At 44.4% G+C, this 19248-nt stretch overlaps 1 pseudogene; it reads left to right on the top strand.

Annotated features, from left to right (window-relative positions):
• The window catches only part of LOC142291333 (zinc finger CCCH domain-containing protein 11A-like), a 183828-nt pseudogene extending 171607 nt beyond the window's left edge, over positions 1-12221 (top strand).
• Positions 12222-19248: the final 7027 nt, after the last annotated feature.

The raw sequence follows: 19248 nt of genomic DNA, 5'->3' as shown, positions 1-19248 counted from the left end.
GTTCAGTGGTGGCTTCTTCCCACTTCTCTTTCGCAGGGAAAATCCTTCCTGCCCCCAAGGGGACCTGGACTCCGAGGGAGTCTTCCCTTCAGATCATTGTTCTGGAGATAAGGGCAGTGTATCTAGCCCTATTGGCGTTCCATCAGTGGCTGGAGGGCAGGCAGATCCGTATCTAGTCGGACAACGCCACTGCAGTCGCCTACATCAATCACCAGGGCGGCACTCGCAGTCGTCAAGCCTTACAGGAAGTACGGCGAATCCTGCAGAGGGTGGAAGCCACAGCATCCACCATCTCCGCAGTTCACAGAGCTCTGGCGGCGGATGCATTAGTACAGGATTGGTCGCAGTTTCAACTACCTTATGTGTTTCCTCCTCTGGCGATGCTACCCAGAGTATTACGCAAGATCAGATACGACTGCCGCCGCGCCATTCTCGTCGCTCCAGACTGGCCAAGGCTGTCGTGGTACCCGGGTCGGTGGCAACTCACGTTGGGTCAACCGTGGGCCCTTCCAGACCGCACAGACTTGCTGTCACAAGGGCCGTTTTTTTTTTTTCCATCTGAATTCTGCGGCCCTCAACCTGACTGTGTGGCAATTGAGTCCTGGCTCCTAGCATCGTCAGGGTTATCTCAGGATGTCATTGCCACTATGAGACAAGCCAGGAAACCGACGTCCGCCAAGATCTATTACAGGACTTGGCGGATATTCTTGTCGTGGTGCTCTGTGAATGGGTTTACTCCCTGGCCTTTTGTCTTACCCATTTTTCTTTCCTTCCTTCAATCTGGAATGGACAAGGGTTTGTCACTAAGCTCTCTCAAGGGACAAGTATCGGCGCTCTCAGTATTTTTTCAAAGGCGCCTGGCCAGGCTCCCGCAGGTCCGCATGTTCCTGTAAGGAGTATGCCACATAGTTCCACCTTACAAGCGCCCACCAGAGCCCTGGGACCTTTACAGGGTGCTAAGGCTCTTCAGAAACCACCTTTCGAGCCGCTGCGAGATGTCTCCTTATCACGTCTTTCGCAGAAGGTGGCTTTTCTAGTGGCAGTCACATCACTCCGAAGAGTGTCGGATCTTGCAGCGCTGTCATGCAAAGCCGCCTTCCTGGTTTTTCACCAGAATAAGGTGGTTCTGCATCCTGTTCCGGAATTTCTCCCTAAGGTGGTATCTCCTTTTCATCCAATCAGGATATCACCTTACCTTCTTTTTGCCCTAATCCAATTCACCGATGTGAAAAGGATTTGCAATCATTAGATCTAGTGAGATCACTCCGGTGCTACGTGTCTCGCACAGCGCCCCTGCGCCGTTCAGATGCAATCTTTGTACTTGTCGCCGGTCAGCGTAAGAGTTCGCAGGCTTCCAAGTCAACCTTGGCTCGGTGGAGCAAGGAACCGATTCTTGAAGCTTACCGTTCTTCGGGGCTTCCGCTTCCTTCGGGGCTGAAAGCCCATTCTACCAGAGCCGTGGGTCCATCCTGGGCATTGCGGCACCGGGCGACGGCTCAGAAGGTGTGTCAGGCAGCTACCTGGTCTAGCCTGCACACTTTCACGAAACGTTATCAGGTGCATACCTATGCTTCGGCAGATGCCAGTCTAGGTAGGCGAGTCCTTCAGGCGGCGGTTGCCCACCTGTAAGAGGGAGCCGTTTCGGCTCTATTTATCGAGGTATTCTTTTACCCACCCAGGGACTGCTTTTGGACGTCCCAATTGTCTGGGTCTCCCAATGGAGCGACAAAGAAGAAGGGAATTTTGTTTACTTACCGTAAATTCCTTTTCTTCTAGCTCCAATTGGGAGACCCAGCACCCGCCCCTGTTCCCTTCGGGCTTGTTGTTCAATTGTTTCTTTGGTTTCAGTTCTCCGAACATCCTTCGGATTGAATTTACCTTAGACCAATTTATAAGTTTCCTCCTTCCTGCTCTTGCACCAAAACTGAGGAGCCCGTGAGGCACGGGAGGGTGTATAGGCAGAGGGGAGGGGTTACACTTTTGAGTGTAATACTTTGTGTGGCCTCCAGAGGCAGAAGCTATACACCCAATTGTCTGGGTCTCCCAATTGGAGCTAGAAGAAAAGGAATTTACGGTAAGTAAACAAAATTCCCTTCTTTTTGTGTCTAACTATTGGGATGGGAACACCATTGATCCCATTAATGATCTGTATTGCAAGTCAGAGTACAATGTGCATCCTATGTATTTTCTCATTCTGCTACAAGTCTTTTCTTGTAAAACGTAAGCCAGTCATGTTTTTCGATTGATTATTGGCAACATATAAGAGGGTTAAAAAATGTGTTCCTGCTTACAGAGAAACCAAAACTGAATATAGAGCCTTGTGTGGTGAAAAAAATCTTACCTGTGAAAGTTACCGCAAAGCAGAAAGCACAAGAAAGAGCTATTGTTGCTGAATTGAAACCAATGAGCTCTGCTGTAACCCTCAGTGGAGATGACGAAGCAACAGAAATAGTAAGTTAGATTTGTTTTATTGGCACATGAACACTTCACAAACTGAACGAACAGTACATGAACATAGAGTGTGTGAAAAGTGCTGCCTCTTGTTACTCAGTACATGAACATGGTGTGTGAAAAGTGCTGCCTCTTGTTACTCAGTACATGAACATGGTGTGTGAAAAGTGCTGCCTCTTGTTACTCAGTACATGAACATGGTGTGTGAAAAGTGCTGCCTCTTGTTAATCTGCTGTATGTCAGTGATCAATCACTGAATTCAGTGTAGAATTTAATATACATCACTATGTGCCGCCTTCTGCTTTACACCTTATCCGTCCATTATCATGTAGAATAAACTTATTTGTAGTTTTGCACAGTACTCCACAGTGCATTTTCTAGCTATAATTGTGAAGGTGACCATACACTACTAGGACAACCCCTTCTTATTCCACATGTTTCCCCCAAGTAAAATAATAAAGCTTATACTCTCTTCCCGTACTGGAACCATTAGTGTGGTGAAACGGTTCACTCTCATTTCCTATTGAGTATTCGATTGGTCCAAAGGCGGAGAGGGAGAAGCTAGCACTGATTGGACTCTGTGCTCCCATGACATCAAAACCCCCCACTAGAGCCCCGGGTCCTCGAGCTGCAGCACCTCTGAAGCGGCGTTGGTACGGCAGATGAGTTTAGGCTTTATTATTTTACCTGGGTGGAAACGTGGAATCAGAAGGGGTTGTCCTAGTAGTGGACAACCCTTTCAAAATAGCTGTCCGCTTAAACCCACTGCAATTTGGACCAACTTTAATCTGTTTAGCTTTTTAGAGCTCAGTGTAGTGCAGGGGTCTCAAACACGCGGCCCGTCAGGCTGCTTCGTGCAGCCCCCAGGCCCGTGCCCCTGGTCACTATCGCGGCCAGTGCAGGGGCCGCAGCCACTGTCTGCACTTTGTTAGATGAGTGTTTTGCCGGCGCTGCGTCCTCAGAGGCAAGGACTGTGCGCGCGCAGCGCTGGCAAAACAAGCATCTGATCTAACATAAATCGCTGCCAAGGGCTGCGGCTCCTGCACCGGCCGCGATACTCACCGGGGCACGGCCTGCAGACAGCAAGAAGCAGAGATGAGGAGCCAAGGGAACGCGGGACAGGTGAGAAGAATGGTGGTTTTTTTTATTTTTGTGTATGTGAAGGACGGCACATTAACCACTTAGCGACCTATGACGTACTGGGTACATCATGGTTCCCTGGTACTTAAGGATCCATGACCTACCCAGTACGTCATGGCGAAATCGCAGCCCCGGTGGCTGCGATCGCTGTTTGCATTGCAAATAGCAAATACCTTAGATTCGGGGAGGAGGGGACCTCAGGAGGGGTGGTGTCTCCTCCCCGAACCTACGGAGGCTTTGCTTGGCTGACGAACGCCGCTCAGCCAATCACAGCCACTAATGTTTCAGCCATTGAAAATGTCTGTAACATTGAAATCCAGCCATGATCAGTGCATCTGTAGCACCGATCATTGGCTGGAGCTGGGTGACCTCTGTTTCACCCGCCCCCAGCTCTGATTGGAGAGACCGGCCTTGTGACCGATCTGTCCAATCACTGTGGATCTGGGGCCAGAGACCGCCCCTTCAGCTTCACTCAGGAATCTGTGGGTGGAAGCCGAGAGCGATTGGTAAATTATCACCTTTCACCTGCCGCCGCCACTGCCCCCCCCCCCCCATTACTACAGGATGGGGACATTACTATAGAATAGGGACAAGGTGGGCACATGTCTATAGGATCGGGACACAGTGGGCACATGTCTATAGGATGGGGACAAGGTGGGCACATGTCTATAGGATGGGGACAAGGTGGGCACATTACTATAGCATGAGGACAAGGTGGGCACATTACTATAGCATGGGGACAAGGTGGGCACATGTCTGTAGCATGGGGACAAGGTGGGCACATGTCTATAGTATGGGGACAAGGTGGGCACATGTCTATAGCATGGGGACAAGGTGGGCACATGACTATAGAATAGGGACAAGGTGGGCACATTACTATAGCATGGGGACAAGGTGGGCACATGACTATAGAATAGGGACAAGGTGGACACATTACTATAGCATGGGGACAAGGTGGGCACATGACTATAGAATAGGGACAAGGTGGGCACATTACTATAGCATGGGGACAAGGTGGGCACATTACTATAGCATGTGGACAAGGTGGGCACATGACTATAGAATAGGGACAAGGTGGGCACATGACTATAAAATAGGGACAAGGTGGGCACATTACTATAGCATGGGGACAAGGTGGGCACATTACTATAGCATGGGGACAAGGTGGGCACATGATTATAGAATAGGGACAAGGTGGGCACATTACTATAGCATGGGGACAAGGTGGGCACATGACTATAGAATAGGGACAAGGTGGGCACATTACTATAGCATGGGGACAAGGTGGACACATGACTATAGAATAGGGACAAGGTGGGCACATGTCTATAGGATGGTGACAAGATGGGCACATGTCTATAGGATGGGGACAAGGTGGGCACATGTCTATAGGATGGGGACAAGGTGGGCACATGTCTATAGCATGGGGACAAGGTGGACACATGACTATAGAATGGGGACAAGGTGGGCACATGACTATAGAATAGGGACAAGGTGGGCACATGACTATAGAATAGGGACAAGGTGGGCACATGTCTATAGGATGGGGACAAGGTGGGCACATGTCTATAGGATCGGGACACGGTGGGCACATGTCTATAGCATGGGGACAAGGTGGGCACATGTCTATAGTATGGGGACAAGGTGGGCACATGTCTATAGCATGGGGACAAGGTGGGCACATGACTATAGGATGGGGACAAGGTGGGCACATGTCTATAGGATGGGGACAAGGTGGGCACATGACTAGAATAGGGACAAGGTGGGCACATGTCTATAGGATGGGGACAAGGTGGGCACATGTCTATCGGATGGGGACAAGGTGGGCACATGTCTATCGGATGGGGACAAGGTGGGCACATGTCTATAGGATGGGGACAAGGTGGGCACATGACTATAGGATGGGGACAAGGTGGGCACATGACTATAGGATGGGGACAAGGTGGGCACATGACTATAGGATGGGGACAAGGTGGGCACATGACTATAGGATGGGGACAAGGTGGGCACATGTCTATAGGATGGGGACAAGGTGGGCACATGTCTATCGGATGGGGACAAGGTGGGCACATGTCTATCGGATGGGGACAAGGTGGGCACATGTCTATCGGATGGGGACAAGGTGGGCACATGTCTATAGGATGGGGACAAGGTGGGCACATGACTATAGGATGGGGACAAGGTGGGCACATGACTATAGGATGGGGACAAGGTGGGCACATGACTATAGGATGGGGACAAGGTGGGCACATGACTATAGGATGGGGACATTGCTAAAAGATGGGGACATTACAAGGATGGGCATAATACTATTGGATGGGGACATTACTATAGAATAGGGACAAGGCTGGGGTCATTACTATAGGATGGGGAACATTACTAAAAGAAGTTGGCCAAAATTTCTATATAGTGATAATTGTAATACTATTAGTTACAAGAAAGGGATAAAATGTAAAAAAAAAACACAAAATAAAGCATGACTTTTTTTTAACATCAAATTTATTTTTTTTTTTATTTAACCAAAGAATGTGCACATTTGTTATAATAAACAAGTGAAAAATGTTGAAAATCAGTCATCCAAAAGTGTGTAAAAAAATATATATGGTATCAATAAAAATGTCACTTTGTCCTGCAAAGAATGCGGCCCCCCAAATTATTTTTTTCCTCTGTGCGGCCCATACACCCAGCCGAGTTTGGGACCCCTGGTGTAGTGTATCATTTGATCAAATGTTCAAATCCCCTTGGGAGACTAATGCATATTGTTAAAAAAATTGACAAATAGTACACCTTTACCAACAATCACATTTTCTTAATAAAATAAATTGCTTAAACTGGAAAAAAGTAAGCATACCTTAAAGTCCCTTATTTAGTATTACTACATTCATAATGACGCATACCTTAAAGGGAATATGATAGCAGGTTTTAGCTACCTCATCTGACAGCAGCATGATGTAGGCAAGGAGACTGAATCCAATGGTGTATTACATAGATTACTGGCTGCAGCAGTTCTGATACATCACTGGGTTGTAAACTCTATAGTTTATGTAAACAATAGCATACACACTGATAAGAGAAGCATATTTGCTTTTTTGTTTTTTTTAACTCTGAGGCGGGCTTTGCACACTGCGACATCGCAGGTGCGATGTCGGTGGGGTCAAATTGAAAATGACGCACTTCCGGCATCACATGCGACATCGCAGTGTGTAAAGTCTCGATGATACGATTAACGAGCGCAAAATCGTCGTAATCGTATCATCGGTGCAGCGTCGACGTAATTCATAATTACGCTGACGCGACAGTCCGATGTTGTTCCTCGCTCCTGCGGCAGCACACATCGCTGTGTGTGAAGCCGCAGGAGCGAGGAACATCTCCTACCGGCGTCACTGCGGCTTCCGTAGGATATGCGGAAGGAAGGAGATGGGCAGGATGTTTACATCCTGCTCATCTCCGCTCCGATTGGCCGCCTGCCGTGTGACGTCGCAGTGACGCCGCACGACCCGCCCCCTTAACAAGGAGGCGGGTCGCCGGCCACAGGGACGTCGCACGGCAGGTGAGTGTGTGTGTGAAGCTGGCGTAGCGATAATTTTCGCTACGCCAGCTATCACCACATATCGCTGCTGCGACGGGGGCGGGCACTATCGCACTCGGCATCGCAGCATCGGCCTGCGATGTCGTAGTGTGCAAAGCCCGCCTAAGTCTATGTGTCCAAGGGAGCTTGCTCCTGAGGATTTTGCCGCGGAAAACCTGCAGATTTATCTGGATTTTCCAGATAAATCCACAGGTTTTAGCAAGTACAGACACTCCCCATGTTATCCTATGGGACATGGGGAGTGCTGTGTCCATGCTGCGGAATGTGCAGCTGCGGAATATGCTGCGGATGTCCCACAGCTGCACATAACTGCATGTCAATTATTCCTGCGGATTTACATGCGAAAATCCCGGCCCTCCACTATGGAGATAGAGGCCGGGACTTCTGCAGGTAATCCGCAGTTATGTCCGCAGGTTTACCGCAGCTATTTCGCTTGAATCCCGCAGCTAAAAATAGAAAATAGCTGCAGCTTCCGGGGAGCTGCTGCGGGAAACCTGCGAACATAACTGCGGATATATCCGCAGGTGCAAGCTCCCGTGGGCACCTAGCCTTACAGCATGCTGTCCTCGGCTTACATAGCAAAAACAAGTTTCAAGCTGTGATGTAGTTGCCATGCTCATTACATTCTTAGCATTTTTACTGCGCCACCAGACACTCATATGCACTGATGTATTTTTGCCATGAGTGCTTTGACTTTTTATGGTTTTTTTTTCCTTTTCTTTTTATAAAGTAAGCATATATGAAATTTATAAACTGCGCTCTTCAAACTGCGTTCCTGATTCAAAGATTAACAAACTACATTTAGTGATTAACAGCCGCAATCAGATACCCACTGATCTCCTGAGCCCACTCATTACATGTACGGCGGATGTCTGGACGGAGATAGTCTTGTACAATTCATTGTATCAGCTGTAAATGTCCTTGTAGTCTCATATGTATTCTCTTGGTGTTAAGTCTAGGCATGTTTACACAGTGTATATGTATATAATATATGGTGAGTGTATGGAATTGCTTTGTTTAAATTGTAGTTAATGTCGCCCTCTCTTCACAGCTTTCCATCACCGAGTCGTCTGACGAACCATCAACGGACAGTCCAAAATCAAAACGTCTCAAACTCAGGTATTTGAATCCGAAAAATGTGACTTGGTTGTGAAATAAGATATGTTTAAATGTGTACTGACAAATGGATGTAAGTGTAGTATAAACGATGGCTAGCAGTGTTCAACAGTGATGTTAGACGCATAATATGCTGCATCTTAGTGAGAGATTTTTCTACCCCTATAGCACTTTCAAAACCATGTCACTACTCTTACATTTCGGAGAAAGGAAGTTAGAGCACTTATCACCAATCTGAGTTGCCCTTTTTGTTTAAGAAGAGTAGTGATTTTATTAAATATTAGCATAACAACCGCTCTAAGGCCTTGCGCGCACTAAACGGAATTTCCCTTGGATTACCCGCGGATTTGCTGCATGTTTCACTGCAGAAAATGTTCATAACCTTTCTGCAGTGATTCACCAGAAAGGGAAAAAAAATGCTGTGCGCACTATGCGGATTTTGACAACTGCATGTTTTGCTGCAGGATTCCCGTATTGATTTATAGATTATAAAATATTGGATTTCTTATCTAGATATGTCTATTACTGTGGCATTATAATGGAATGTGAGCTAGGCTGATAATGGAGTTGACTACTTATCTTTGTATCCTAACAATTGTGTTGGACATGATTTCTGTATACAATTCTTACACATTCTCTCCTCCACTTGTTATTGCAGCTGTGCTCACAGGCTTCACAGCTCTCCTGTCCATAAAATGACTGCTAATGGTGTTACATGTGGCTATCTGTGTTCATCGGCCGAATCAAATTGAAAACCCCCTCACATGGGACAGCTGCTTTTCAATTAGTTGATGCTGATACAGGTCTGGTCCTGGGCTCCTCCATCAGCAGCTATTTTGAGAATAGAAAGACTGTGCAGCCTGTGAGGAGGGCTATACGATCAAGCAGGCATCTCTTCAGTGTGTTTACATATTTTTTTTATTTTAAAATTTGGTTCAAACAAAACAAATTGTTCACACAGTAAAATTTAACAACAATTAGTGAAATTACAATCTAAAGTTAAATTAACATTCAATTTTTGAAATAGAAAAAGTGGAGCACGGGAAAGGGGGAAAGCAAAAAAAAAAAGAGGGGGGGAGAGGGAAAGGCTATATGATTAAAGAAAAAGGTAAACTATTAGTTATAGTAAAGTTTTGGCTGAAAATTTAAACTGAATCTCAACACATAAATTGCTAAACGTAACTATTAGAATAAAAAAAAAAAGAGAATAGAATTAAATCATTTTTACAGCTAGTAGCTCCACTAACTCAAGGATTTACTATAATAAGATTGGGATTGAGTGTGGAGTGTGAACATGTAATACTTAAAGGGAACTTGTCAGGTGTAGTATGTACCCAGAACCACAAGCAGTTCTGGGTGTATATTGCTAATCCCTGCCTAACTGTGCCTATATACACTAGCATGGATAAAGGGATCTTTATAAAAAGTATTTCTAAAGATCATATTATATGCTTATGAGCGAGGGACTAGTCGCAAGGGCGTTGGTTCTCTTGTCTAGCCAGCTCCCTTAGCACGCCCACAGGAGCGTACTTACAAGCTAATGAATACTGAGCGACAGAGGATGATCATGCTTACCTCCGCTGCCATCGTGTCAGACGCTGGATTTCGGCTCAGTGCACGTGATCCCAGACTTTCGGTCATGCACACTATGTAGCCGGGTGTACACATCCTGGCTTCAAACTCGTGTAGTGCGTATGACCGCATGTTTGGGATCATGCGCACTGAGCCAAAGTTGACCGATGGCAGCAGGGAGGTGAGTGCGACCATCCTCTGACACTGCGCATTCATTAGTACGTTGGCACACCCACAGGGAAGTGCTTATATGCTAAGGGAGCCGACTAGCCAAAAGAACGAACACCCTTGTGACTAGTCGCTGGCATGATTAGCATACCATATGGAATTTTTAAAAATACTTTTACTAAAGATCCCTTTATCTATGCTAGTGTATACAGGGACGGTTAGGCAGGGAATAGCAATATGCGCCCAGAACTGCTCGTGGGTCTGGGTGCACATTGCACCTGACAGGTTCCCTTTAATGTTTGTCCCATACTAATATACAGTATATGTCCCCAGTGCATTTGTTAAACTAAAGATAAAGTGGAGAAACCTATCAAATAGGTTGACCACTTTCTATTGTTAGTACAGCTTTCCTCACAAACTAACCAGCACTTCTGTCCAGAAAATGGCTGCTGGTGGAAGATCGTGTGATCAGATCAGTCCATCCTCCAAGAGTAACACCGCCTCACATGAGAAACCTATTTTTCTATTGGAGGAGGCTGATGGTCTGCTCACTTGCTCGTCTACCAGCATCCATTTTATGGTGCAGAGTGCTCTGAGGACAGCTGCACTAAGGAGAGGCAGCGGCCAACCTCTTTAAAGACCACTTTGTTGGAGTTGAACGAAAATGGTGTGAGAATAGCAAAAGCCACCAAGAGAATCCAGTTGTACCAAAGTTATGCAACTTTACTAAACTTTTTATGCCAGTATTTATGTGTAAAAAGCTTTGAAAAGTCGTCACATAATTTTGTCACACTTCATGTCTATGCTAAAATGTAGTGACTTTTCACACTGTTTTTGCCCAGCTCCAACATAGATGGCAGAGCTGGGACAGGGTGGGGCATCCGCCACTTGTCAAATTCATGGCGCGTGGATCAGGACTCCAGTATATCTCCTCATCAACACCAGCATGAGCAACGCCGGTCTTGATAAATCTGGGCCATGTGCTTCTTTATACCCCAGACTGATCATTCACACTCCGGTCACTAATAGAATGTGCTTTGGGCTCCCGGAGATTTGAGATGACCGTTACTGCTCATACGTCTATGGGCAGGAGGAGGGAAGCACTGGAGGAAGACGCTGACATGCAGCTGTAACTGGCAGTTAATAACATTTATTTCTTTTCTTCTCTTAGCCCCAAGACTATTCATCTTTGCCTAGCGTTTCTGCTCCAGTACCACTTCCCATAAAGTCACCAAGGACGAGTACAGCATCAGTGGGAAAACCGTCTGTATCTGCAGAGGATGAGTTTGAAGACCTGATGTGGGAAATGGATGACGATAAGCTTGATGGAGACTTGGATCTGGACTCAAATAAAGATGAAGATGCTCTTCTTCTGGAGCTGTCAAAGATGATTGACAGCTGATCCTGCAATGACTTTTATACCTGCGCGATGTATACTATACATGATGTAAATAAATAAACAACTGCCATAGTTTTGCACAGTGGTGGCTTTAATAGAATGCTCCATTTTAATCCTGAGCTATGTAAAGCATCGGAATATTATATGGCATCCAGGCTAAAATTGTAGGGAAAAAAAAATATGAAATTTTTTAACTTTTGCCTATATAGATATTACCTTTCTGCTGATTTAATATATCTTCCTAGACTCAGGCAAAACCAATATAAACGATTTATGGGCAATATCTACACGCTTGACACATTTGTTTAACTTTTGCAAGACTATTCAGCCCCTATTTTACATTTTGTTTGTTTCTATAAAGACTGGAAGAATTTTTTCAATTAATTTTTCTCTTTAGAAGTTCAAAGAAAGACCACATGGGGTTGTTTGGATGAATTACATGCAAATATTAAAATAATTGCTAATATATTATTTAAAACAAGTGTCCCTAGAAGCTTTTTGTGCATAAGCCATAAAACCAAGCTGTAATTTGTTTCTCAGGAAATGCTCTCACCATTGAATCCTATACATTTTTGTATTACTTTTTTTATTGGATTAATTTAAAGGAACCCTATTTGAGGATGACTATTTTACTTACCCTTAGTGGATGTACATAACTGCATTTACTTAACCCAGTCAGCAACAGAATTTTTAATTTATTTGATTAATCTACCAATGATAATGTGACATTCATTTTTCTTTTTATTTTATTTTATGGACGATTCAGTTTTGGAAAAGCTGATGTTTAAAAGTTGAGTTAGAAGATGTAGAAATGTGTTGAATCATATATTTTCCATTGAAAGTTGTGTGTTATTGCCACAAAGTAAACATTTTCTCAACTTGAATGGTTTCTCGATCTTCTTTTTTTTTCTTTTTTTTTTTTTTTCTTCTTTCTCCAATTCTTACTGACTTGAACAAAACATTTTGTCATCTAAAATTACTTTAAAGAAATAACCGTTGACATTATTTTACCCACATGGCCAAACTTGTTGGTACCCCTCATTTAATGAAAGCAAAACCCACAATGGTCACAGAAATAACTTGAATCTGACAAAAGTAATAAATAAAATCTATGAAAATGAACAAATGCAAGTCAGACATTGCTTTTCAGCTTCCACAGAATTTTTTTAAAAAAATAAAACTCATAAAATAGGCCTTGAAAGAAATGATAGTACCCTTAGGGCTCATTCAGACGACCGTTCCGTCTGTCCTGTTCAATTCCTGCTTTTTGCAAACTTACTGACAGGACCATCTTTTCAATATATTTTGTGTAGGATTGGAAGGCAAACAGGAGCACTTCCGTGTGCATCTGTTCCTATTAAAAAAAAAAAACAACAAAAAACCATCTGATGCCATATGTGCGATCCGTTATTATGGAACATGCCATATTCTGGTCCGTAATTGCGGAGAATGATTCAATGCAAGTCAATGGGTCTGCAAAATCCCTGGAAGCCACACGGAAGCACTTTGTGTGGCTTCCGTCAGGTGCCCCTGCAGTCTGTGTCCCTCTCCCGCATCAGCCCCTCTGCTGCTCTCACTGCAGTGTCAGCAGCTGCGGAGATGAGGCGCGCTGCAGTCAGGAGGTTAGCTCAGATCATTACCTGATGTGACGATCTCTGCTGCACTCCTGACGTCAGCACTAGTGACGGAGTTCCATTGCCCACAACTAAATCACCTCCAGTCTCGCAGGAGCTTGTGACGTCACCGCTAGTCACAATCACGAGACTTGCGGTGAGATCGCGGTGGTCATTGAACTCTCTGACAAGCGCTGACATCAGGAGTGCAGCGGACTTCATCACTGCAGGTAATGATCTGAGCTATCCTCTTGACTGCAACGCTCGTCATGCCCTGCAGTGACCTGACCTGACCTATTGATAATAGCTCGGGTCAGTGCACTGCTCTCACAGCCAATGGGGAATATTCTGTTCTTCATTGATTGGGACAGTGAGTATGGTTCATCGTGGGACCCCCTTTTTGGATTACGCTGGACCTGGATTTGTTTCCCTCTTTCACCAATTTATTGGAAAGGAAAATGTGTTGGGGAGTGTTTTTCAAATAAAAGTTTGTCGTGTTTTTTTTTTTTGTTTTTTTTTTTTATAAATATTACCGACTGGGTTATTGGTGTCGGGTATCCAATAGATGCCGTGACATCACTAATGCCAGGTGACATTACATAGCTGGTATCAACCCAATTTATTACCCCGTTTGCCACTGCACCAGGGTAACGGGATGAGCTAGGGCAAAGTGCCAGGATTGGCGCATCTAATAGATGCGCCACTTCTGGGGCACCTGCGACCCGCTATTTTTAGGATGGGGAGGGTCCAATAACCGTGGACCTCCCTAGTCTGAGAATACCAGACCACAGCTGTCCGGTTTACCTTGGCTGGTGATCCAATTTGGGCGGGACCCCACGTTTTTTTGATTTAAATGAATTTAATTTAAAATAACAGCGTGGGGTGCCCTCTGTTTTGGATTACCAGCCAAGTTAAAGCTGTCAGCTGCAGGCTGCAGCTATCTTCTTTACCCTAGCTGGCTACAAAAAATACTATGTCCTTTTTTTCAGTTATTTATTTGGCTAAGTACAAAGCTAAACACCCTTTAGTGCCACATGAAAGGCACTAAAGGGTGCAAGATTAGAAAATGCAGAGGAGCGGGACATTATATTTCTTTTCTATCTATTTATCCAATTATCTATCTATCCTCTATCCAATCTATCCAGCTATCTATATTTTTAGCTTTTGACTGTATGTAACCCTCCTTCCATTTTTTTTTTTTGCGGTCTGCAAAAAACGGAAGACACAGATCGTATACGTAATGGAAAGGATACGGATGTCACACGGATGCATCCGTGGAAAAACTTGACTTTGTTTGCACAACCTTTTGAGGCAATCACTGCAATCAAACTATTTCTGTAAATGTCAATGAGACTTCTGCACCTCTCAACATGTATTTTGGCCCACTCCTCAAGACCAAACTGCTCCAATTGTCTTTTGTTTGACGATTGCCTTTTCCAGACGGCATGTTTCAGCTCTTTCCAAAGATGCTCAATAGGAGTTAGGTCAGAGCTCATAGAAGGCCACTTCAGAATAGTCCAATTTTTTCCTCTTAGCCATTATTGGGTGTTTTTAGATGTGTGTTTTGGGTCATTATTCTGTTGTAGAACCCATGACTTGCGACTGAGACCAAGCTTTCTGACATTGGGCAGCACATTTCACTCTAGAATTCCTTGATAGCCTTGAGATTTCATTGTGCCCTGCACAGATTTAAGACGACCCCCGTGCCAGATGCAGCAAAGCAGCTCCAGAACTTAACAGAGACTCCTCCATGTTTCACAGTAGGGACAGTGTTCTTTCCTTGATATGCTTCATTTTTACATCTGTGAACATAGAGCTGATGTGCCTTGCCAAAAAATGTTGTCTCATCTGTCCATAGGACATTCTATGAGAAGCTTTGTGGCTTGTCAACATGTAGTTTGGCAAATTTTAGTCGGGCTTTATGATTTTTTGGTTTTCAAAAATTGTGTCCTCCTTGGTCGTCTCCCATGAAGTCCACTTAGTCTCAAACAACGACGGATGGTGCGATCTGACACTGATGTTCCTTGAGCTTGAAGTTCAGCTTTAATCTCTTTAGACGTTTTTCTGGGCTCTTTTGTTACCATTCGTATTATCCATTATCCATTTTGATTCGTCACCACTTTTCCTCCTGCGGCCACACCCAGGGAGGTTGGCTACAGTCCCATGGATCTTAAATTTCTGAATAATATGTGCAACCGTAGTCACAGGAACATCAAGCTGCTTGGAGGTGGTCCGATAAACTTTACCTTTTACATGCTTGTCTAGAATTGTCTTTCTAATCTCCTGAGACAACTCTTTCCTTTGCTTCCTCTGGTCCATGTTGAGTGTGGTACACACCATGTAATCAAACAGCACAGTAAGTATCTATCTGTAGCCCTATATACAGGTGCAATGACTGATTACAAGATTGTAGACACCTGTGATGCTTATTAGTGGACACAACTAATGTCCCTTTTGTCACATTATTTTCAGGGGTACCATAATTTTTGTCCAGGCCTGTTTCATGAGTTTTACTTTTATATTGTGTGGAAGCATGGTTGAAAAGCATTCATTTGTTCATTTTCATAGATTTTTTATTTATTACTTTTGTCAGATTCAAGTTAGTTCTGTGACCATTATGGATTTTCCTTTCATTAAATGAGGGGTGTCAATCATTTTGACCACTTGTGTATATTTTGTCCACAGATTCATAATAAAAATGGTGTTTACAATAAAACTAGTAATCTTATAGCTATCCTCCTATGGATGACTAACCCATTAAGGGGTGGCCTATTCTGGGGCTTAAACCCAGCAGATTATGTCTGTGATACACAGCTAGGACCCGTAACAGCCATGGATGAAGCTGTGCTACACCCGCTGCTCTTAAACACCTAAATGCCATTGTCAATCTGTGGTCGGGATGCACCATTTCATGCGGCTCTCATTTCATCCCTCCCAGGATGTGATCATAAATTTCCACGGTATATTTAAAAGCCCAGAATGAGGATTACCTTCATTACGCATATGAAAGAGGACCTGAGTGGCAGCATATCAGAATAGCATGCTTATCAGTGGAGAGACCCTTGATACAGGCAGCCTGTGTGAAATATTGTGAATGTCACATATGACCGAAACGTTATATTGAATATTGATTGTCACACAGAATACTACGCCTGTCAATAAAAAAAATAATACAAAAAAAAATCTTTTTGCAAATTCTACAAGTTTGAGTGCCGGGCCTTACTTAATTGTTTATGGAGTTGGACCCAATCTGAGCACCAACAAGGTTTATAAGGAGTGCCGTATTTGTAACCAGTATCATACTGTAAATTGCCGATAGTTTGCTATGGCTGCTGAAGACCCCCATGTCTGTTATCCTAGGGCTCCAATCTAAAAAAGATTATAATAGACAAGTATTGGATAGCACAAGAAATAAAACATAAGCCCCAGAACAAAACAAGTGAACTTAAAGATTCTTAAATTGTACAGGGACACAGAATAAGTATGATCCAACAGATTTGTAAATTCCCATATAGACATAATATAGGTGAAGAATGGCACCAATCAGGAGATAAGTTATATCCAATTTCCCGCCATGATGTTTAGTCTATTAAATTACCAACTGTGATGTATGTGCAGCATACATTTTGAATCTACTGGTAAAACCTTGAGATAAGTCTGTTGCTGCAGTAATCAGGTACTGTCCTTTCACCGGGACATGTTTCGCCCAGCTTCTCCTGGGGGCATGTAGGAGAGAGGGGGTTTGCCAGGTTTTAAATACGGCTAATTAATCAAGAGCAAAAAACGTCATCACAGGTAATGCGTTCGGCAACTGTGGAGCATAGCAAGAGATTTCTTGGTTGGATCCTGTTGTCAAATCTTATAAGATGCGATCACTAAACCCTGAGATTTATCTATTTAGATATACCAAGAAACCCTACAATAGGCACTCCTAATTAAAACATCCTAAAAGAAACTGGAGTAGACAGCACTAAAGAAATTTCAAATATATAACTCTTTATTCATAAATGTACAAAAGGTAGTATAAAAACACTTAGAGGTTGTCAACTACTTGGACAACCGCTTCTGATTCCACCTTTTTTTCCCAGTAAAAATAAAAGACCCTGTGGTCACCTCGTCCTGGTGCCGTTCAGCACTGTTGATAACTGCGGTTCACTTGACATTGTGATATAAGCAATATACTAAATGTTATTATTTAGTATGTTTTTGTTGAAAACTGTTTTTTGTCACTTACAGTACATAGTTTATTATATAGTGTTATATATAACACTATATAATAAACTATGTAATACACTATGTAAGTGGCAAAAAAATGTTTTCAACAAAAACATACTAAATAACATTTGTGCAGTCTATGAGTTCGTTCTAAGAAATAGAATTGCTTCCATCAGATCCTCCTTCACAGATGACCTCAAATCTGACCTAATTTTAAGGCTAGAGAACAACCTCTCTACACTAACTTGGGTTGGAGGCAAAGCCGTAACCACATGGGCAACATCTCTAACAAGTTCCGGGTATAAAGGAATTGCCTCATGCACAGTTAGTTTTGATGAACGGTTGAATTTTTCTATTTCTTTGAGAGCAAGTGAAAAATTTTACTGAAATCTGGTCAATCTGCTGCTATAGGAGACGGAGTGAAATCTTTTTCCTTGCGGCAACGCTTTGCCTTCTCCATGTCATCCAAATACTTGTCAAAGTTAATCTCTTCATCTGATGAGGATGAAGATATGGCAGTAGTAGCACTGTCAGGCCCCAAGTCCTCTTGCGCCTGGCAGTCCTGTAGCCGCTCATCCTAACTGCTACCTCACTCAAAGCTTCTTTTCCTTTAGTAAGCTGTTGATCATCAAGCAGTATACGATGACTTGGGTCCACATAAACAGCTGCCAGAAGCTCCAATAGCTGTTTCTCTCTCCGTTTCATTGAAGCAGAAATGCCATCTGGGATTAAACCTCCTCTTTGGGACAGGCAAAATAGCAAGTTCTTCCACTCCCTTATGAAAATGCCAGGCGTTAAATTCTCAGCTTGTAATTTTTTAGTCACAGTAAATGGGTGATTAGGAAATCCTTCAATTCAGCCACCTGTGTCCATTGACCTTCATTTAAGGTTACTTGAGGGTTTGCCATCTCTATAGGAAGATTTTAGTTCAAGCAATCGCTCAGTCATTAAATACCGTATTTTTCAGACTATAAGACGCACCCTAGTTTTAGAGCAGGAAAATAGGAAAATAAAATTTTAAGAAAAAAATGGAGTCATGACAGTTATGGGGCGAGGATCTGTTGCTGACACTGTTATGGGGGTAATGTCCCCAAATTCTCTACTAAAATACCCCATCCTTGTAATGATCCTTATGCCTTGTATATACAGTATATACCCCCATCCTGCTCATAATATACCCCCATTCTGCTCATAATATACCCCCATCCTGCTCATAATATACCCCCATTCTGCTCATAATATACCCCCATCGTGCTATACACCCCATTGTGCTATACACCCCCATGCTGGTATACGGCCCGCATCCTGTGGCACATAAAAAAAATAAACGTTCATACTCACCTTACCTCACCTCACTTCCTGCAGCATCGCTCCTCCTCCCGTCTGTGTAAGCGGCAGCGCCGCTAAGTGGAGCCGTCCACGTTCCCCTGCAGTACCGCAATCTCCTCCTGGCTGCCGGTGGCCGCTGAGTGGAGCCGTTCCTGTTCCCCTGCAGTACCGCGATCTCCTGGCGGCAGCTGAGTGGAACCGTCCCCGTTCCCCTGCAGCACCGCGATGTCCTCCTGGCTGCCGGCGGCTGAGTGTGGACACGTGCGCACAGCGATGATGTCATCGCTGTGTGACCCGCTAGTCTCCACACTCAGCGGCCGCCGCTGGCACAGGAGGACATCGCGGTACTGCAGGGGAACAGTGACGGGTGAGTGTACTGATTCACTGCACCCCGCACTGATGATAATGCACGGGGGGCAGTGAATACAGCCGCACATGATCACTCCAGGCTGTAGTTGCCAGGGGTGATCACGGCCGGCTGTTTATCCCTCGCCCATCATCCCGCCCACCTGTGAGCGCTGAGAGATGATGGGCGGGATGATGGGCGTGCATATTAAATGAGCGGGTCCACGTGGTCACGGCAGGCGCTGCTGCAGCCTGCTCATGCCCCCGATGACCCGCTCCACCACAGCGCCCTCATTCCTCGCAGCCACATT

The sequence above is a fragment of the Anomaloglossus baeobatrachus genome, chromosome 2 (assembly GCF_048569485.1).
Source record: "Anomaloglossus baeobatrachus isolate aAnoBae1 chromosome 2, aAnoBae1.hap1, whole genome shotgun sequence".
Taxonomy (NCBI): Eukaryota; Metazoa; Chordata; class Amphibia; order Anura; family Aromobatidae; genus Anomaloglossus; species Anomaloglossus baeobatrachus.
Note: the sequence above shows the minus strand (reverse complement) of the source record. Positions and strands in the feature narration are given on the sequence as shown.